This window comes from Trachypithecus francoisi, unplaced genomic scaffold (assembly GCF_009764315.1).
Source record: "Trachypithecus francoisi isolate TF-2019V2 unplaced genomic scaffold, Tfra_2.0 Lachesis_group8, whole genome shotgun sequence".
Lineage (NCBI taxonomy): Eukaryota > Metazoa > Chordata > Mammalia > Primates > Cercopithecidae > Trachypithecus > Trachypithecus francoisi.
The window spans coordinates 25,022,464-25,045,747 of NW_022681473.1; the positions used below are offsets into that span (position 1 = coordinate 25,022,464).

General features: G+C 38.1%; 1 long non-coding RNA gene across 1 annotated transcript; it reads left to right on the plus strand.

Moving 5' to 3' along the window:
* Positions 1-4,011: 4,011 nt before the first annotated feature.
* Positions 4,012-21,543, plus strand: LOC117081131. The gene is made up of 3 exons (XR_004436108.1): positions 4,012-4,022; positions 7,292-7,294; positions 21,405-21,543. It is a non-coding gene; the product is annotated as an uncharacterized LOC117081131 (long non-coding RNA).
* Positions 21,544-23,284: the final 1,741 nt, after the last annotated feature.

Genomic DNA, 23,284 nt, shown 5'->3' on the forward strand with positions numbered 1-23,284 from the left:
GAGATGCTTCAGAAATAGGTACTGACAAGGAACCTCCAATTAGATGAGTAGAAAATAAACTCACAATGAAAATACTGGTTTTAACATGGATGAGCCCTGAGAAATTATGGCTTTAAAAAGCTTCAGTTTTAATGAGATCACTGTCTCTCTCATAAGCATGCATTAGCAATGGGTTTTGTTTTTATCTTTTTTGCTCCAAAATCTTGACACCTAGTGTAGGCCAGTGACTTCCCTGGAGAGAATGATTCAAACAATTGAAAACTGGGGTCAAGACAATTCAAATCCTAGCCCAGGAGCATCTATTATTCTCATATTCATAAGAAACACATCCAACTTCTGGAAGCATTAATTTCCTCTGTCTCCTTTCTAAGAGGATTCTGTTTTGAAACTCAAAAGGAAAACAAGAAGATAAACTATTTGTTAAAAAAAAATCTGTAGATGTAGGAGAAAGCTGAGAACATTTTCAGCAAGTTAGTCTAAAAGTCTTTCATACTGATGTAGCCTTTACTCCACTGGATATCCACTAGGTATTAAGGACTACTTTGATCTCTGTGTTTTCAACACAAAACACATGGATGGTAAATAATAATAACCAATGACATTTTGAATTATTAGTATATTTCAGGGCATAGATAGAACATTGCATTTAATCTTCACTATAGCTCTGTGTAGTGGATGCTAGTTTTAAACATAAGATGTTGAGTTTTAGAGAGGATAAATATTTTGCCTAGGTTAGAAAGCACCTTTCAGAGCCCAGAGCTTGATAACATTTGATGAATAAATGAATGTTGATTTAATCTCTGTAGGATTTCTCTACTCAACCTCATTGTGACTAAAATATCACTAGAATTGGTGAAATATATATTTTTTTAAGTGACTTTTTTTTTTTTTTTTTTTTTGAGATGGAGTCTTACTCTGTCACCTAAGTTGGAGTACAGTGGTGTGATCTTGGCTCACTGCAACCTCCACCTCTCGGGGTTCAAGTGATTTTCCTGCCTCAGCCTCCTGAGTAGCTGGGATTACAGGTGCCCATCACCACTCCCAGCTAATTTTTGTATTTTTAGTAGAGACGGGGTTTCGCCATGTTGGCCAGGCTGGTCTTGAACTCCTGACCTCAGGTGAGCCACCTGCCTCAGCCTCCCAAAGTCTAAGTGATATTTCTAAAAAATGTCACTAATTAAATGTTTGTCATATTTATTTTGTATGTTTATCTCATTTTTAAGGTCCAAGAGATTGTTTTATACACTTTTATATAGACTTTACAATTTTTTTATTATACTCAATTTTTGCTTAACACTTTTTTTTTTTTTTTTTGAGACGGAGTCTTGCTCTGTCGCCCAGGCTGGGGTGCAGTGGCCGGATCTCAGCTCACTGAAAGCTCCGTCTCCCGGGTTTACGCCATTCTCCTGCCTCAGCCTCCCGAGTAGCCAGGACTACAGGCGCCTGCCACCTCGCCCGGCTAGTTTCTTTTTGTATTTTTTAGTAGAGACGGGGTTTCACCATTTTAGCCAGGATGGTCTCGATCTCCTGACCTCGTGATCCGCCCGTCTCGGCCTCCCTAAGTGCTGGGATTACAGGCTTGAGCCACCGTGCCCGGCCTTAACACTTGACTGATGATTAAAATATATTTGTACTACTTTTACCTATATTGCCATTGTGTTTTTATGTATTTACAATTCCTCAATTCTGTGTATACTATGTGGAAGTCTCATCCGATTTAAATTCTTTATCAAGTGGGAATAGAATGTAATTATCAAGATTATTTGTATGGTATAACAAATATATGGTCTCTAAAATGAGACAGTATATATTCTCGGGTATTTTTATATTCCTAATTTCCTTACTTTTATGTATATATTCATAATTTTGCAAATATTCAATATGATAGAACATTAAATTGTGAGATGCAAGAATTTCTTTTTAATTCTTTCCATGAGTATTTAAAGAGATTGAAACTAATCTACCTGATGAAACTTAATTGACATAACAAGGACTAGTTAATGCCAATTTATTGCCTTAAATTATATATATCATGTTGAATAAAAATTACAAATACTGTGCATGATCTACATGAGTATATTTCTATGTGTATAAATACAGTATATATCTATGGATATATGTATGTGTGTATATATATATATAGTGCTTGTTTTGAAAATATGTATTTTGTCAAATAAATTTAACAATTTGGGAGCATGCACAGCATTAAATCGTTATCCTTGTTAAACAATTTATCACAGTACTTAGTACATATTAGGAACTTTTTACATAAACGAACTGTAAGATGTGCATATATATTACTGTAGAAGTTATCAATTTTTAGCTATATCTTATCAATATAATTTTTTGAAATATACAATTTGAAATTATTTACAAGTAGAATACATATTACAGGTCAACCCAAGGTTAAATATATACAGCTTTTCAGAAGGCAACCATGAGTGTGATTTTATATTTACTTACTTTGACAGCTTCTAAAAATATTATGGTTAATTCCAAAGTACTACTGATATATAAATTATATGATTTAACTTAATTTTAGCTTGACACATCCAACTCACAGAAAATATCAGGAGCATAACAATTTTCACCCTAGGTTACCTCAATTTGTATTATTAGCAGTTTTGTATGAGATCGCTCTAGGGCCATTAAAAAATCTCTTTTTTTATAAATGAAATTTTTGAAAGTAGAAATAATATAATAAAACACTGTTACACTGCATTCAGTTTCAACAAGTATCAGCTTTCTGTCAGTTTGTTTCACGTATTTTCCCTTCCTCTTTTTTTTCCAACTTTTATTTTTGGTTCGGGGATACAAGTGCAGGTTTGATATGTGGTTAAATTATGCGTCGCTGAGGTTTGCTGTATGAATGATCCCATCACCCAAGGAGTGGGCATAGTACCCAACAGGTAGTTTTTCAACCCTTATCCCCCTCCCTAGGTTCCCTCTCTAGCAGTCCCAGTGTGAATTGTTCTCATTTTCATGTCTGTGTGCTCAATGACTCAATGTTTGGCTCCCACATGTAAGAGAAAACTTGCTGTATTTGGTTTTCTGTTCTTGCATGAATTCATTTAGAAGAATGGCCTTCTGCTGCATCCATGTTGCTGCAAAGGACATGATTTCATTCTTTTTTATGGCTGTGTAGTATTCCATAGTGTTACATGTACTACATTTTCTTTATCCAGTTCACTGTTGATGGCCATCTAGCTTGATTCTGTCTTTGCTATTCTGAATAGTGCTGCAATGAACATACGAGTGCCTGATATATATATATATATATATATGTGCGTGCGTGTGTGTGTGTGTATTTAATGCTGGAGTATTTTCAAGCAATCCCAGATAGTATTTTATTTTATATTTTTAGACATTTTCTTCTTTCATAAAGACTCATATACTGATATGGAGCTCTTTCCTTTTCTTTAGTTAACCAATATGATATTATTGATCTTTAAAAACGAGCACAAATTCTTTAATGTCAGCCAATACATAAGTTTTCCTAATTGACTCACAGAGTTTATTGTACACTTGCTTGGTTCAAATCAGTCTTCAAACCAGGTGAAAATATTACCTTTAATTATTATGTTTCTTAAGTCTCTTTTATTCTATCCTGTAATAGTGCTGTTCCTCTTTTTAAGTTACTTGTTGAAGAAATACATTTATTCGTTGTTTAGAATCTCTCATGTTCTCTGTTTGATGTGATTGCTTCTTCATTACATGTCTTAGCTTGTTCTTCTTTCCCATCAAATTCTGGTAGATTGACAGTTAGATCCAGAGGGTTGGATACATTCAAGTCAGGAGTTTTAGACTAGGAAAATTCATTTATGGCTTTTGCGTAACTCTCTTACCTCCCTTTATGGAGCACATCCTCTCCAGTTATCCACATTTGTGATGTTGAGATTGAACTGTGTTGGAGAGGTGTCACCCTGCTCTACCCACACTGCAGCATTTCATGTAGGGTTCTAATGCCACTGAGGACAATCAATATGGCCATTCTAAGGCATCTTCTAAAGTCGTGAATTCCGGTTCTTAAAAATTGGGTAAGTTATTTCCATGTGCTTCACTTTTTTTTCTAGTAAGGAATGGAGATAAATATAGTCTTCTATCAGCTTTATAGGGCTGCTGTGTGGTGTTATATGCAAAACAGTGAGACAGTGATTGGCATATGGCACATGGAAAATATTTTTTTGAGACAAGGTCTTGCGCTGTCACCCATGCTAGAGCAGTGATGCCATGGAACACTGCATTCTCAAACTCCCGGGTTCAAATGATCCTCCTGCCTCAGCCTCCTGAGATGCTGGGTTTCCAGGTACACACAACTGTGCCCAGTTTATTAGTGTATTATTTGTAGAGACAGGGTCTGACTATGTTTCCCAGGCTGATCTCAAAGCTGGGCTCAAGGTATCCTCCCATCTCGGCTTCCCAAAGTGCTCGGATTACAGGTGTGAGCCACTGCACCTGGTAGAAAGCCTTTATAAATGTTTGCCTTTCTTATTATCATCATTATTATCATGCAATGTTAAGTCATTTCCAAGAACTCACATTTTTGTTTTGTTTGTTTTTTAGGAATGTTTTTAACTTTTAAGTTCAGGGGTGCATGTGCAGATTTGTTATAGAGACAAACTCGTGTCAGTGCGCGTTTGTTGTACAGATTATTTCACCACCCAGGTATTGAGACAAGTATCCATTAGTTATTTTTCCTGATCCTTTCCCTCCTCCAACCCTCCCCACTCCAATAGGCTCCAGTGTGTGTTGTTCACCTCTCTCTATATGTCCATGTGTTCTCATCATTCAGCTCCCACTTAAAAGTGAGAACACGTGGCATTTGGTTTTCTGTTCCTGTTTAGTATGCTAAGAATAATGGCCTTCCAGTTGCACCCATATTCCTGCAAAGGACATAATCTCATTCTTTTTATGACTGCCTCGTATTCCATCATGTATATGATGTATATGTACCACATTTTCTCGATCCAGTCTTCCATTGATGGGCATTCAGGTTGGTTTCATGTCCTGCTATTCACTATGTGAATAGTGCTGCAATGATCATATGTATGCATATGTCTTTATGATAGAATAATTTATTTTCCTTTGGGGATATACCCAGTAATGGAATTGCTGCATAACATGGTAGTTCTCTTTTTAGGTCTTTGAGGAATTGTCATACTGTTTTCCATAATGGCTGAACTGATTTACACTCCCACCAACAATGTAAAAGTGTTTCTGTTTCTCTGCAATGTTGCCAGCACCTGTTATTTTTTAGTAATACTCATCTGGCTGGTATGAGATGGTATCTCATTGTGGTTTTGATTTGCATTTCTCTAGTGATCAGTGATGTTCAGCTTTTGTATATATGCTTGTTGCTCATATGTATGTCTTCTTTCAAAAACTGTTCATGTCCCTTGTATACTTTTTAATGGGTTTATTTTTCTTGTAGATTTACGTTCCTTATAGATGTTGGATACTAGATCTTTGTCAGTTGCATAGTTTGCGAATTTTCTCCCATTCTGTTGGTAGTTTCTTTTACTATGCAAAAGATCTTTAATTTAATTAGATCCATTTGCAAATGTTTGCTTTGGTTGCAATTGCTTTTGGCATTTTCATCATGAAATCTTTTCCTGTTCCTATGTCCAGAATAATATTGCCTAGGTTATCTTCTAGGGTTTTATAGTTTTGGGTTTTACATTTAAGTCTTTGATCCATCTTGAATTGATTTTTGTATATGGTGTAAGGAAGGTGTCCAGTTTCAGTCTTCTGCATGTGAGTCGACATTTTAATATGCGTAGTATTACTTTTCTCCAACTCATTCCTGCCAATTCTGTTATTAAGTACTATTTTGGTAAAGGCTGCCAAAGTATATATTAGAGATCTTGGAATTTTGGGGAAGATTAGATTTAGATCAACGCCTGAGATGTGTGATTGCAGAAATGGATCAATACACATAAGAAACAAAGGCAGAATGATTTCATGAATGCAATAGAAGCAGAAAAGAAAAGCTAAAAATAATTAGGAGCTATCTAAGACCCCAATAATTCCTATAAATACTGGGACCAACTGCACTCCCTATCACATATAGGGTTAGAGTTTGAATGATTTAATCCTAAATCTGAAAAACAAGTTGTGTCTGGAGAAACCCAGCCACTAATGTGTGCACAGACAAATTATTTTAAATGGTTGTTACCCAGTTAAACAGTGTGAATTTTTTTTAACAAGACAATTGGAATTTTTAAACTTAAAATTATGCAACATTTCTGATGAAAATAGTTTTATATTATTACACATAAACCAGAATACAAGTGAAAATGCTTCTAAAGGAAGTATTTATACTTTCAGGAGTTCTCAATTTTGCAAGAGGAAGAAAAGGATTTAATGTTGGGTTTGTATGAGGATTTCTTCTTAAATTAGATCTACTGTTTGTAAAATATGTTACTCTTCTTCTGTTTAAACTTCAAAAGATTAGAGAGAATTAAACACTGGTAGAGTATGTATTTGTTGTAATACTGCTTTATAAATGAGAATATATGGCTTTATGCAAGTTTTCAGACATGTTTACATCCATTACTTCATTAAATCTTGAGAACAATACTGTGAGGCTAACAGAGGAAGTAACTGCTCAGTGGGGAGAAAAGTTTGCCAAGGTCTCAGTACGTGATCTTGTTACCACAGAGCTGATTTTGAAGCAAAGATACCTGACTTTCCAGTGCTTTCACTATGAGCTTTCACTGGGTACTGTGGAAAATAATGGGAAATAACTTATCAGAAGAAATTGAAAGTGTTCATAATATAAGTAAAGAAGCAACAGATTAAAGCATAAAGTATTAAAATATGTGTTAAAATAACATTACTTTAAAATATTTCTTACATGAATATAACTACTAACTATAATCTTCACATCTGTTAAAAAAATACAGGCTTGAAACAATAAATTAACTTCAATATTTTTAATTATAGAGATTTTTCTTTTTTGCAAGTTGCAAAAAAGTCTTATAAAATATGCCATAATATTCCTTATATTTTACTAATAATTAAAATAATTTTTGTTAATTATATTTTTAAATACCGCTTAAATAAATGACATACAAATTTTAAGAACCAGTTGAATCCCATGTAATATACTTATAATTCATAAAATATAAGAAAGTGTCTATATCTTTGTTTTGATTGCATTTCCAAAAGTTTTCATCACTTCATGTGTAACTCTTTTATATTATTAAGGAGCATCTGTCAATTATAATCTAAGTTAAAGAAGTTGGAGTACATGTGGGTTGGGCACGGTGGCTCACGCCTGTAATCCCAGCAAGTTGGGAGGCCAAGGCAGTTGGATCACCTGAGGCCAGGAGTTCAAGACCAGCCTAACATGGAGAAACCCCGTCTCTACTAAAAATACAAAATTAGCTGGGTGTGGTGCCACATGCCTGTAATTTCAGTTACTTGGGAGGCTGAGGCAGGAGAATCACTTCAACCTGGGAGGCAGAGGTTGCGGTGAGCCGAGATCGCACCATTGCACTCCAGCCTGGGCAACAAGAGTGAAATTCTGTCTCAAAAAAAAAAAAAAAAAAAAGAGGTTGGAGTACATGGTACATGCTTTCTCTTTTGTTCCATTCCAAAGAAGTAGACTTAATTGCATTTGAGTGATAATTTGAAACCAGGCCCCCATAAATAACACTTTTTTTAGTTACATTATAATTTTTCAAAAATTCAGCTAAAACTGTCCAAGAGTATAAATGATAAATTATCTGGTTTGTCAATTTTAGATAGAATTAGTAAGAGGACTCTGGTAAATTATCAACAATCATTCTACATACAACATGGTATTCTTAGTATTGTGAAAAGTTTAAAGAATGATAAGACAGAGTCCTTGGCCTTAAAAGTTTACATTTTATGGGAGAATATAGGTGTTTAATTATATACATTGATATACTAAATAAATATAATGTGAATTAAACTATAGCTCTCCTATAAAGTGTGTGATGATGATCTGCCCAGTGGATGGAAGAAATAATAAAGTTTATATTCAGAGAAATATTGTGGTTTTTCCCATTACTTTCAATGGTAATTACTTTTGCACCAACCTAACACCTAAGGTGTAAAGCATCTTATATTTAATATTACATTACTGCCCTCCAACAGAAAAAAAAAACTTTTTTTTATCCAGGTGAAATCTGAAAAGCTACTTTCTAGTCCCTACTAGGGTGACTTGCAATTAGAAGGTATTTGATAAATATCTTGTGAATCAAATAATGAGTATGCAAAAATGCACAACCTGCACATTGAAGAAACTAAACTGCTCCTACTGGCTGGAACTTGGGCTGTGCTTTAGATCTGCATCATATCATCAAGTCTTCACAACATCTCTGAAAGTAGTGGTATTAATTCTATTGCATTGATGGAATAATTAGAGGTGCAAAAGCCTTGTTGTTTCTTCACATTTTCACAGGCAAGCTAGAATGAGAACCCAGACAATTCAGCCGTGAACGCTTATGCTCATTCTACTGAACTATTCAATGTTGTTATCACCTTTTTATTTAGAGTAGTTTTTAATTTAAATGTTATTCAGATATTTTCAAAACCTTTGATAACACCTATACTAAATGTCTTTTTATAGCTCTTGATAGAGATGTTTTAAAGAAAAGTAATTCAAGATTATTATCTCTCTGATTTTTAAGAAGGAAAGAGAGGAACTGTAGAGCATAGGGAGCTTTTTTTTCTATTTGAGGTCAATCTTTTTTTTTTTTTTCCTGTATTAAAGGAAACACTTCCTAGAGAAATATGATTGTATTAGTGGGTTCTTACACTACTATGAAGAAATATCCAAGACTGAAAAATTTAGAAAAGAAAGAGGTTTAATTGATTCACAGTTCTACATGGCTGGGGAGGACTCAGGAAACTCACAATCGTGGTGGAAGGGGCAGCAAACATATCCTTCTTCACATGGCAGCAGGAGAGAGAAGTGCCAGTAAGGGAAATGTCCTATGTTCATAAAACCATCTCAGATATGGTGAGAACTCACTATCATGAGAACAGCATGGGGGAAACTGCCCCCATGAGTTAATTACCTCCCACGAGGTCCCTCCCATGAATGTAGGGATTATGGGATTACAGTTCAAGATGAGATTTGGGTGGGAACTCAGAGCCAGACCATATCAGATATGTAACTTAGTTTAATGTTTTCTGGGTTTTTTGTTTGTTTTTGTTTTTTTGAGATAGGATCTTGCTTTGTTGCCCAGGCTACAGTGCAGTGCCACAATCGTGGCTCACTGCATCCTTGAAATCCTGAGTTCAAGCGATCTTCTCATCTCAGCCTCCTAAGTAGCTGGGACTACAGGCATGCGACACCACACCCAGTTATTTGTTTATTTATTCCTAGGGACAAAGAGTCTCACTGTGTTGCCCAGGCTGGTGTGAAACTCCTGGCCTCGAGGAATCCTCAACCTCTCAAATTGGTGGGATTACAGGCATGAGCCACCACACCCAGCCTGATGTTTTTGCAATAAGAAATAGGCAAAAGATCTGAATATTGATATAGGTCTGACTTCTTTCTCTCTCTCCTGACTACCTGCCTTCCTTCATATTTTCCTGCATTCTCTTCCTTTCGTCTTTTCATTCAGTGTCTTTCAGTCTTTTTCATCTGCTTTCCAACTTCCTAGCTTACTCTTTTCTTTACTTTCTTTTTCTTTTTTTTTTTTAACTTTTTATTTTTTTATTTATTTTATTTTATTTTATTTTTTTATTATACTTTAAGTTCTAGGGTACATGTGCATAACGTGCAGGTTTGTTACATATGTATACTTATGCCATGTTGGTGTGCTGCATCCATCAACTCGTCAGCACCCATCAATTCATCATTTATATCATGTATAACTCCCCAATGCAATCCCTCCCTCCTCCCCCCTCCCCATGATAGGCCCCAGTGTGTGATGTTCCCCTTCCCGAGTCCAAGTGATCTCATTGTTCAGTTCCCACCTATGAGTGAGAACATGTGGTGTTTGGTTTTCTGTTCTTGTGATAGTTTGCTAAGAATGATGGTTTCCAGCTGCATCCATGTCCCTACAAAGGACGCAAACTCATCCTTTTTGATGGCTGCATAGTATTCCATGGTGTATATGTGCCACATTTTCTTAATCCAGTCTGTCATAGATGGACATTTGGGTTGATTCCATGTCTTTGCTATTGTGAATAGTGCCGCAATAAACATACGTGTGCATGTGTCTTTGTAGTAGAGTAATTTATAATCCTTTGGGTATATACCCAGTAGTGGGATGGCTGGGTCATATGGTACATCTAGTTCTAGATCCTTGAGGAATCGCGATACTGTTTTCCATAATGGTTTAACTAGTTTACAATCCCACCAACAGTGTAAAAGTGTTCCTGTTTCTCCACATCCTCTCCAGCACCTGTTGTTTCCTGACTTTTTAACGATTGCCATTCTAACTGGTGTGAGATGGTATCTCATTGTGGTTTTGATTTGCATTTCTCTGATGGCAAGTGATGATGAGCATTTTTTCATGTGTCTGTTGGCTGTATGGATGTCTTCTTTTGAGAAATGTCTGTTCATATCCTTTCCCCACTTTTTGATGGGGTTGTTTGTTTTTTTCTTGTATATTTGTTTGAGTTCTTTGTAGATTCTGGATATTAGCCCTTTGTCAGATAAGTAGGTTGCAAAAATTTTCTCCCATTCTGTAGGTTGCCTGTTCACTCTGATGGTAGTTTCTTTTGCTGTGCAGAAGCTCTTTAGTTTAATTAGATCCCATTTGTCAATTTTGGCTTTTGCTGCCGTTGCTTTTGGTGTTTTAGACATGAAGTCCTTGCCCATGCCTATGTCCTGAATGGTACTACCTAGGGTTTCTTCTAGGGTTTTTATGGTATTAGGTCTAACATTTAAGTCTCTAATCCATCTTGAATTAATCTTCGTTTAAGGGGTAAGGAAAGGATCCAGTTTCAGCTTTCTACTTATGGCTAGCCAATTTTCCCAGCACCATTTATTAAATAGGGAATCCTTTCCCCATTTCTTGTTTCTCTCAGGTTTGTCAAAGATCAGATGGCTGTAGATGTGTGGTATTATTTCTGAGGACTCTGTTCTGTTCCATTGGTCTATATCTCTGTTGTGGTACCAGTACCATGCTGTTTTGGTTACTGTAGCCTTGTAGTATAGTTTGAAGTCAGGTAGCGTGACGCCTCCAACTTTGTCCTTTTGACCTAGGATTGTCTTGGCAATGCGGGCTCTTTTTTGGTTCCATATGAACTTTAAAGCAGTTTTTTCCAATTCTGTGAAGAAAGTCATTGGTAGCTTGATGGGGATGGCATTGAATCTATAAATAACCTTGGGCAGTATGGCCATTTTCACGATATTGATTCTTCCTATCCATGAGCATGGTATGTTCTTCCATTTGTTTGTGTCCTCTTTGATTTCACTGAGCAGTGGTTTGTAGTTCTCCTTGAAGAGGTCCTTTACATCCCTTGTAAGCTGGATTCCTAGGTATTTTATTCTCTTTGAAGCAATTGTGAATGGAAGTTCATTCCTGATTTGGCTCTCTGCTTGTCTGTTACTGGTGTATAAGAATGCTTGGATTTTTGCACATTAATTTTGTATCCTGAGACTTTGCTGAAGTTGCTTATCAGCTTAAGGAGATTTTGGGCTGAGACGATGGGGTTTTCTAAATATACAATCATGTCATCTGCAAACAGGGACAATTTGACTTCTTCTTTTCCTAACTGGATACCCTTGATTTCTTTCTCTTGCCTGATTGCCCTAGCCAGAACTTCCAACACTATGTTGAATAGGAGTGGTGAGAGAGGGCATCCCTGTCTTGTGCCAGTTTTCAAAGGGAATTTTTCCAGTTTTTGCCCATTCAGTATGATATTGGCTGTGGGTTTGTCATAAATAGCTCTTATTATTTTGAGGTACGTTCCATCAATACCGAATTTATTGAGCGTTTTTAGCATAAAGGGCTGTTGAATTTTGTCAAAAGCCTTTTCTGCATCTATTGAGATAATCATGTGGTTCTTGTCTTTGGTTCTGTTTATATGCTGGATTACGTTTATTGATTTGCGAATGTTGAACCAGCCTTGCATCCCAGGGATGAAGCCCACTTGATCATGGTGGATAAGCTTTTTGATGTGCTGCTGAATCCGGTTTGCCAGTATTTTATTGAGGATTTTTGCATCGATGTTCATCAGGGATATTGGTCTAAAATTCTCTTTTTTTGTTGTGTCTCTGCCAGGCTTTGGTATCAGGATGATGTTGGCCTCATAAAATGAGTTAGGGAGGATTCCCTCTTTTTCTATTGATTGGAATAGTTTCAGAAGGAATGGTACCAGCTCCTCCTTGTACCTCTGGTAGAATTCAGCTGTGAATCCATCTGGTCCTGGACTTTTTTTCGTGGGTAGGCTATTAATTGTTGCCTCGATTTCAGAGCCTGCTATTGGTCTATTCAGGATTCAACTTCTTCCTGGTTTAGTCTTGGGAGAGTGTAAGTGTCCAGGAAATTATCCATTTCTTCTAGATTTTCTAGTTGATTTGCGTAGAGGCATTTATAGTATTCTCTGATGGTTGTTTGTGTTTCTGTGGGGTCAGTGGTGATATCCCCTTTTCATTTTTTATTGCGTCTATTTGATTCCTCTCTCTTTTCTTCTTTATTAGTCTTGCTAGCGGTCTGTCAATTTTGTTGATCTTTTCAAAAAACCAACTCCTGGATTCATTGATTTTTTGGAGGGTTTTTTGTGTCTCTATCTCCTTCAGTTCTGCTCTGATCTTAGTTATTTCTTGCCTTCTGCTAGCTTTTGAATGTGTTTGCTCTTGCCTCTCTAGTTCTTTTAATTGTGATGTTAGAGTGTCAATTTTAGATCTTCCTGCTTTCTCTTGTGGGCATTTAGTGCTATAAATTTCCCTCTACACACTGCTTTAAATGTGTCCCAGAGATTCTGGTATGTTGTATCTTTGTTCTCATTGGTTTCAAAGAACATCTTTATTTCTGCTTTCATTTCGTTATGTACCCAGTAGTCATTCAGGAGCAGGTTGTTCAGTTTCCATGTAGTTGAGCGGTTTTGATTGAGTGTCTTAGTCCTGAGTTCTAGTTTGATTGCACTGTGGTCTGAGAGACAGTTTGTTATAATTTCTGTTCTTTGACATTTGCTGAGGAGTGCTTTACTTGCAATTATGTGGTCAATTTTGGAATAAGTGCGATGTGGTGCTGAGAAGAATGTATATTCTGTTGATTTGGGGTGGAGAGTTCTATAGATGTCTATTAGGTCGCTTGGTGCAGAGATGAGTTCAATTCCTGGATATCCTTGTTAACTTTCTGTCTCGTTGATCTGTCTAATGTTGACAGTGGAGTGTTGAAGTCTCCCATTATTATTGTATGGGAGTCTAAGTCTCTTTGTAGGTCTCTAAGGACTTGCTTTATGAATCTGGGTGCTCCTGTATTGGGTGCATAGATATTTAGGAGAGTTAGCTCTTCCTGTTGAATTGATCCCTTTACCATTATGTAATGGCCTTCTTTGTCTCTTTTGATCTTTGATGGTTTAAAGTCTGTTTTATCAGAGACTAGGATTGCAACCCCTGCTTTTTTTTGTTCTCCATTTGCTTGGTAGATCTTCCTCCATCCCTTTATTTTGAGCCTATGTATGTCTCTGCATGTGAGATGGGTCTCCTGAATACAGCAGACTGATGGGTCTTGACTCTTTATCCAGTTTGCCAGTCTGTGTCTTTTAATTGGACAATTTAGTCCATTAACATTTAAGGTTAATATTGTTATGTGTGAACTTGATCCTGTCATTATGATATTAACTGGTTATTTTGCTCGTTAGTTGATGCAGTTTTTTCCTAGCCTCGATGGTCTTTACATTTTGGCATGTTTTTGCAATGGCTGGTACCGGTTGTTCCTTTCCATGTTTAGGGCTTCCTTCAGGGTCTCTTGTAAGGCAGGCCTGGTGGTGACAAAATCTCTAAGCATTTGCTTATCTGTAAAGGATTTTATTTCTCCTTCACTGATGAAACTTAGTTTGGCTGGATATGAATTTCTGAGTTGAAAATTCTTTTCTTTAAGAACGTTGAATATTGGCCCCCACTCTCTTCTGGCTTGTAGAGTTTCTGCAGAGATCTGCTGTTAGTCTGATGGGCTTCCCTTTGTGGGTAACCCGACCTTTCTCTCTGGCTGCCCTTAAGATTTTTTCCTTCATTTCAACTTTGGTGAATCTGGCAATTATGTGTCTTGGAGTTGCTCTTCTGGAGGAGTATCTTTGTGGCGTTCTCTGTATTTCCTGAATTTGAATGTTGGCCTGCCCTACTAGGTTGGGGAAGTTCTCCTGGATGATATCCTGAAGAGTGTTTTCCAACTTGGTTCCATTTTCCCCCTCACTTTCAGGCACCCCAATCAGACGTAGATTTGGTCTTTTTACATAATCCCATACTTCTTGCAGGCTTTGTTCATTTCTTTTTCTTCTTTTTTCTTTTGGTTTCTCTTCTCGCTTCATTTCATTCATTTGATCCTCAATCGCTGATACTCTTTCTTCCAGTTGATCGAGTCGGTTACTGAAGCTTGTGCATTTGTCACGTATTTCTCGTGTCATGGTTTTCATCTCTGTCATTTCGTTTATGATCTTCTCTGCATTAATTAGTCTAGCTGTCAATTCTTCCACTCTTTTTTCAAGATTTTTAGTTTCTTTGCGCTGGGTACGTAATTCCTCCTTTAGCTCTGAGAAGTTTGATGGACTGAAGCCTTCTTCTCTCATCTCATCAAAGTCATTCTCTGACCAGCTTTGATCCGTTGCTGGCGATGGGCTGCGCTCCTTTGCAGGGGGAGATGCGCTCTTATTTTTTGAATTTCCAGCTTTTCTGCCCTGCTTCTTCCCCATCTTTGTGGTTTTATCTGTCTCTGGTCTTTGATGATGGTGACGTACTGATGGGGTTTTGGTATAGGTGTCCTTCCTGTTTGATAGTTTTCCGTCTGACAGTCAGAAGGACTGTCTGTTGGTCTATTGGAGATTGCTTGAGGTCCACTCCAGACCCTGTTTGCCTGGGTATCAGCAGCAGAGGTTGCCAAAGATAGAATATTGCTGAACAGCGAGTGTACCTGTCTGATTCTTCCTTTGGAGGTTTCCTCTCAGGGGTGACTCCATCCTGTGAGGTGTGGGGTGTCAGACTGCCCCTAGTGGGGATGTCTCCCAGCTAGGCTATTCAGGGGTCAGGGACCCACCTGAGCAGGCAGTCTGTCTGTTCTCAGATCTCAACCTCCGCATTGGGAGATCCACGGCTCTCCCCAAAGCTATCAGACAGAGTCGTTTGCATCTGCACCGGCCCCCACTGCTTCCCCTATTGGACTTCAGCTGTGTGCTGTCCCCAGAGGTGGAGTCTACAGAGACAGGCAGGCTTCCTTGAGCTGCTGTGAGCTCCACCCAGTTCAAGCTTCCCAGCTGCTTTGTTTACCTCCTTCAGCCTCAGCAATGGCGGGCGCCCCTCCCCCAGCCTTGCTGCTGCCTTGCGGATAGATCCCCGCAGACTGCTGTGTTAGCAGTGAGGGAGGCTCCGTGGGCATGGGACCCTCCCGGCCAGGTGTGGGATACATTCTCCTGGTGTGCCTGTTTCCTTAAAGCGCAGTATTGGGGTGGGAGTCACCCGATTTTCCAGGTGTCGTGTGTCTCAGTTCCCCTGGCTAGGAAAAGGGATTTCCTTTGCGCTTCCAGGTGAGGCGATGCCTCGCCCTGCTTCAGCTCTTGCTGGTCAGGCTGCAGCAGCTGACCAGCACCGATTGTCGGGCACTCCCTAGTGAGATGACCCCAGTACCTCAGTTGAAAATGCAGAAATCACCGGTCTTCTGTGTCACTCACGCTCTACTTTCTTTTTCATGAGAAAAAGAAATTATATCTTTCATCTCTTCCTCTCTCATTCTTTATCCCTGTCTCCTTCATTCTTTTTCCCTTTCTTTCTCCTCACGTTATTCTCGTTCCCTTTTATTTTTTTTCTTTGAGACAGAATCTCGCTCTGTTGCCCAGGCTCCAGTGCAGTGGCGTGATCTCGGCTCACTGCAAGCTCCGCCTCCCGGGTTCACACCATTCTCCTGCCTCACCCTCCCAAGTAGCTGGGACTACAGGCACCCACCACTACGCCCGGCTAATTTTTTTTTTTTTTTTTCAGTACAGACGAGGTTTCACCATGTTAGCTAGGATGGTCTCGATCTCCTGACCTTGTGATCCACCCGTCTCGGCCTCCAAAAGTGCTGAGATTACAGGCGTGAGACACGGCGCTCGGCCGTTATTCCCCTTCTTAAGTGAAAGCATCTTTTTAAAAAAAATTCTGTATACTAAAAACTATTTTTCCCAAGCTATTTGCTCCTCTGTGATTCTTATTGTTGCTTGGGTCAGTTTTCAAATGTGCCTGTGGTAGTTAATGGAAACAGCTGCATTCAAGAGAGAAGTTTCTGATGAGACAGATATGAAAAAAACTTACCAGCAATCACTTTCTCAACTTTGGTTAAGCCAAAATTTGTTTTATGTTGCTGATTGTTCTATAGTAAAAACTGCCACCAAAGAACAATACTTTCCATTCTTAGCACACATTTAGAAATTATGTAAATTAAAAGAGGAGACAAGAATATTCTGATGTGCTTGAGTATATCTCTCTGTAATGACCACAGTTGTTCTATTTATCTCTTCGAACTGTCAGTATCAGAGGCTTCCAATGGAGAGCCCAGATTAAAAAGGCAAATGAATCATAAACTTGCTCATCCTTTCTGCAGATGACTGTCTAGCGTTGTGCTTCAGCTTTATTTAAAGTATGCACGTCTGGTGAAAGCTAATATGAGACTTGGAAGGGATAATGACTAGGGAATGCATCCATTCATAATGGTAAGAGAGGCTTTAAGTGTTGAGGCTTTTAAATTGTATTTGGGATCTGACACATAGGATTATCTATATTTGGATTTAGAGCTATCAAAATATCCATGAAAAAGGCACAGATAAAAGATAGTGACTTGAAATGTGAATACATTATTCAAGTCAAGAAGTAAATACTTTTTGTGTTGACATCAAATTTTATCTGTTGTAAATAAAAGTATATTTTTGATATTAGTTTAATCTTGACAAATTCATATAATTAAATAGACACTAAACAGATAAATATGGTGAGAACTGTTCTGTGGCAGACAATATTGACTGCCTACACAACAGCTAATCCACTTCTCTAATATTTCTTTCTTCTTTCAATGTCTGCATGCAAAGCCTGAGATGCTGCAGCCATCTTGTGATCATGAAGAGTCATCAATGACATATTTAAGGTGGCAGAGTGAAAAGAAAGAAAGCTCTAGGAACCTTGATGAGTGTCTGCATTAACTCTGGAACTGTTTAATCTCTGAATTTTAGTTTGATGAGATCACAGGCTGAAAGACCCTCGTTAGAGATGATGCTTTTTTTTCTAGTTTACTATGAATTTATTGTATTCTGTGATCCCAGAGTATAATTTTATTTTTATACCCTTTGCAGCAGAAGAGTAGTGTAAGTGGTTAGATTTTTACTTAACTAGTGTAACAATGACTTTTGATGACCCATGTCATATCCCCTTGAATAAATGTCTTAGTCCTTTGTTGTTATGAAGAAAATCTTAGACCAATGCTAGCTTCTCTGAGTACTGGTAGAATCAAGACCCTTTAGCCTGCACCAGTGGCTTTCATAACACATTTTGTTTTCTTCTGAGACAGGATTTGGCTTTGTCACACAGGCCACAGTGCAGTGGTGCAATCTCAAATCACAGCAACCTTGGCCTCCTGGATTCAAGCCATCCTCCCTCTTCAGCCTCCCAAATAACTGGGACTGCAGGCACATGCCACCATGTCTGACTAATTTTTGTATTTTTTGTGAAGACAAAGTTTCACTGTTTTGCCCAGGCCAGGCTCGAACTCCTGGGCTCAAGTGATTCTTCCCCCTCAGCCTCCCAAAGTGCCGAGACTTTAGACATGGGCCACGATGCCTGGCCCCATAAAACATTTTAATATAAACTTTTCCTTTTTTTCTGGCTTGCCTTTACAGATTCTTCAATCCTAATTTCTAAGGGAACTTTTCAAACAATTTACCTGCACCAAGGTCCTTACATCAGGCTTTGTACTTCAGTAGACTCAAACTAATACACCTGCTGTCAAATATACCTAGTATCATAATTTCAGGAATTTCAATTGCATAATGTTCACAAAAACTAGAAACACCCACAAATAGTTAAACTAGAAAATACCTGATTATGCTGAGTTAGACTAGTTGATTGTAGGTTGACTAATGTTAAGGTATACAAATTTCCACCCATCAGGTGATGGAGAGTAGATAAGAATAGCATGGAAACCAGTGATAAAAAGCTGATGCTTAGATAAAGATCACCATTAAAAGTAAAATTATATCCAAGATAACCAAATCTCCTTAAGTGTAGTTAATTGAAAACCTAAACTTCTTTGTAACGATTGGCTGGGTGCAGTGGCTCATGCCTGTAATCCCAGCCCTTTGGAAGACTTGAGATGGGAGGACCGCTTGAGCCCAGGAGTTCGAGACCAGTCTGGGAATCATAATAAAACTTTGTCTCTACAAAACATGAATTATTAGCTGGGCACAGCAGCACGCACCTGTGGTTCCAGCTACTCAGGAGGCTGAGGTGGGAGGATTGCTTGAGCATGGGCGGTTGAGCCTGCAATGAGCTGTGATTATGCTACTGCACTCCAGCCTGGGTGACAGAGCAGGATCCTGTCTCAAATAAATAAGTACATAAATAAAATAAAAGTTAAATTTAGTTTCAGTTTAAAAACTGTGATTTAGGAGTTTGAAAATGTTTCCTACACTCCGCTCACTGTAGTCTCACCAGCAACCTTCCCACTTACCAACGACCTCCCACACCATATAGACAATTTTCTGTGCAAAGTATGATATCCGGTTAGGTTAGTCTAATTAGCTGTCTTCAGAGAGTATGTGTAATTACTATGTAGTGACATTTAAAGATTCTCAAAAGCCAGAGACAAAATTTCAATGTGAAAGAGTTTAAATGATTGTATATTTTAAATGTACTTTTCTAACCAATAATGGATGGACAAACAAGGTATGTTATATAAAAACAAATGAATAGATATTAAGTTAAAGTATTACATATTTTAATGAACTCTTTTTTATAAATATATTTCAGATACTGAATGTATAAGAGACATGTAAGCAATTCCAAAGAAATCCCTGTGGTCTTAATGTACTCTTCTCCCTTATCGTAACTTTTAGTAGAATCATCAGTGCTGTACTATATGTATATTCTCTATTAAAGTTAAAGGCTTATTGGAGGCAGATATAATTTATCTTTGCTGCTCTCCTTGTACATTAACATAGTATTTTACATACACAGTTTATATTTTACTATACTACATATACAATCTTCTCAATTTCAGATTCATATTTCCAACTGTCTATCTTGCGTCTGACTTACTTGGATGTCTACAGGCAAGTCAAGCTATCCATGCCCATATCCAAACTCTTGATTTTGCCCTAAATTAAATGTGCTCTTCCTGTTATCTGCTCATCTTAGTAAATGCAAATATCTCAGGTTGGTTGCTTAGGCTAAAGACTTGAGCCTTCATCCTTGACAACTCTGCTTTCTTCACAACGTATATCTAGTCTATTAAAAAAACGTAAAAATCAGCCGGGCACGGTGGCTCAAGCCTGTAATCCCAGCACTTTGGGAGGCCGAGATGGGCGGATCACAAGGTCAGGAGATCGAGACCATCCTGGCTAACATGGTGAAATCCCGTCTCTACTAAAAAGTACAAAAAACTAGCCGGGCGAGGTGGTGGGCGCCTGTAGTCCCAGCTACTCGGGAGGCTGAGGCAGGAGAATGGCGTGAACCCGGGAGGCGGAGCTTGCAGTGAGCTGAGATCCGGCCACTGCACTCCAGCTTGGGCGACAGAAGGAGACTCCGTCTCAAAAAAAACAAAAAAACAAAAAAAAAAAGTCAAAATCTATTACCTTTACTTTCAAGATTAATCAAAAATTTGACCACTTCTAACCATATCTTATCCAAGACATCTTTGTATCTCATTGACTTACTGTAGTTGCCTCCTCATTGATCTCTTTCTTCCCACTCTTTCTCCTGTAATGGGTGTTCTCACCTCAGGTGTCAGGACTTTCTGGCTCACAGGGTCACCACTTACATGGCCATTTATGGTCTGGGCTTCATTACCTCTTTACCTTATCTGTTGATAATTTCTCCTTGTTTACTCTGCTAAAGGGACATTGTGTTGTTGCTGTTCCTTGAACCTGTCAAGGATACTCCTGCTTCAGGGCTGTTAGTTTACTTGCCATTTCTTTTACTTCATATAGTCTCACTTTAAATAACTCATGGCTTGTTCCCCATATTGTTATGCTAGGGGTGCTGTAACATAATACCACTGACTGGGTGGCTTAAGCAAGAGAAATTTGTTTACTCACAATTCTGGAGGCTAAAGTCTAAGACCAAGATGTCAGCAGGATGGGTTTCTCTGAAGCCTCACTCCTGGCTTGCATATGGCCACCTCCTCACTGTGTTCTCACAAGGCCTTTCTTCTGCTCATGCACACTCCTGGTATTTCTTCCTCTTCTCATAAGGATAACAGTCTTAGTGGATTAGGACCTCGCCCTTATGACCTCTTTTAACCTTAATTATCTCTTTAAAATTCTCATTTTCACAGTGTCACATTGGGGTTAGTACATCAATCTGTGAATTTAGGGAGGACACAATTCAGTTTATGACGTTTCTTTTTTCTTTTTATACCTTACTACTAGTCTTTGAAAACCGTACTCTCCTTAGGATCAAATTTTATGCCCCATCCCTTTTTTATTCTTGATATAAATTATTTCATCCAAGAATAATATATTTATTGTGTATTGTCTGTCTTCCCCGTAAGATAGAAACTCCATGAGATAAAGAACTTTCTTTTTTTCTCAGTTTTTTTAAAAATAATTTTTAAATTTTAGATTCAGGCATCCATGTGCAGGTTAGTTGCATGGGTATATTGGATAATGCTGAGGTTTGGTCTTCTAATGATCTCATTGCCTAAGTTGCAAACATAGTTACTGATTAGTAGTTTTTCAACCCCTGTTCCCTCTGTCTCTCTCCTGTTTTGGAACCTTCAGTGTCTCTCTTCATCTTTGTGTTTGCATGTACCCAGTGTTTAACTGCTACTTATAAGTGAGAACATGCTGTATTTGGTTTTCTGTTTGTGTGTTAATTCATTTAGGATAATGGCTTCCAGCTGCATCCATTTTGTTGCAAAGGACATGATTTCATTCCTTTTTATGACTGCATGGTATTCCATGGTGTATAGGTACAACATTTTCTTTAGACACTCCACAGTTGTATTGATTCCAATTCCTTTGCTGTTGCAAACAGTGCTGTGATTTTGTCGGAGTGGGAAGAAACCCTGGAGGGGTTATTTAATCCTGTTTAGTGGAGGAATAGCAGGTGTAGTGTTGTAAGGGCTGCAAAAATGAAGGGTAAGATAAAGTGAAGGGTGAATAATCATGTAAGAGTGGGACTGTCAATTGTGTACCTGCCTCAGACTCATTGAGCAAGGTTGGTTCTGATATATGGGATGGCTGATAGGAGGTTTGTGATTACTGTGGTGCCTCAGAATGACATTTGGCCTCATGGAAGTATGTAGCCTATGAAGGCTGTTGCTATGGTTGTGAGTAAGAGAATAATGCCAATATTTCAGGTTTCTAGGAGGAGGAATGAGCCATAGTACAGGCCTCGGCCAATGTGTAGGAAAAGGCAGATGAAGAATATAGAGGTGCCGTTAGCGTGGAGATAACAGATGATTCAGCCGTAGTTTAAGTCTCGGATGATGTGGGCAATTGAGGAGAAGGGCATATTAATGCAGGTATCTTTTTGGTAGAACAATTTATTTTCCTTTGGGTATGTACCCAGTAATGGGATTGCTGAGTTAAATGGTAATTCCATTTTTAGTTTTTTGAGAAATTTCCAAACATCTTTCCATAGTGACTGAACTAATTTTCCTTCCCACAAACACTGTATAAGCATTCTCTTTTCTCTGCAACCTTGCCAGCATCTGTTACTTTTTGATTTTTTAATATAGCCATTCTGAATGGTATAGGTTGGCATCTCATTGTGGTTTTGATTTGTATCTCTTTACTGATTCATGATGTCGAACATTTTTTCACGCTTCTTGGCCACATGTATATCTTCTTTTGAAAGTGTCTGTTCATGTCTTTTGCCCATTTTCTAATGCGGCTATTTGTTTTTTTCTTGTTGATTTCATTAAGTTCCTTATAGATTTTGGATATTAGTTCTTTGACAGATGCATAGTTTGCAAATATTTTCTCTCATTCTGAAGATTGCTGGTTTACTCTGTTGATAGTTTATTTTGCTGTGCAGAAACTCTTTAGTTCAATTAGATCCCAATTATCAACATTTGTTTTGTTAAATTTCCTTTTGAGAACTTAGCCATAAATTCTTTGCCAAGGTCAATGTCTACAAGAGTATATCCTAGGTTTTCTTCTAGAATTCTTATAGGTGAGGTCTTACATTTAAGTCATAATCCATCATGAGTTAATTGTTATATATGGTGAGAAGCAGGGTTTCAGTTTCATTTATCTGCATATGGTTAGCCAGTTTTCTCAGCATCATTTATTGAATATGGTATTTTTTCATCATTTTTAATTTTTTTTGGCTTTGTTGAAGATTGATTGGTTGTAGGCATGGAGTTTTATTTCATGGATTTCCATTCTGTCCTTTTGGTCTGTGTGTCTATTTTTGTACCAGTACTGATATCGTTTGGATGTTTGTCCCTCTACATCTCAGGTTGAAATGTAATCCTCATTGTTGAAGGTAGGGCCTGGTGGGAGGTCTTAGCATCATGGGAGCAGGTCCCTAATGAATGGCTTGATTTCCTGTGTGGTAATGAGTCACACAAGATCTGTTTGTTTAAAAGCGGCTGACACTTCCTCTTCTTCTCTTTCTTGCTCCCTCTTATCATATGAGACACTGGTACCTCCTTTGCATTCTGCCATGTTTGTAAGCTTCCTTAAGCCCTCACCAGAAGCTGAGCAGATGCAGGTGTCATGCTTCCTTTACATTCTACAGAACTGTGAGCCAAATAAACCTCTTTTCTTTATAAATATTGCCCGGTGTCAGGTATTTCTTTATAGTATTCAAAATGTACTAGCACAAGGACTTTTTGGTTACTGTAGCCTTGTAATATAATCCCCCTACAAAGAAAACCAACAAGCCTTAACCAAGTGTGACCTAACCAACAATGCACAAAATGTCTCCAAAGAAGTGCAAGGT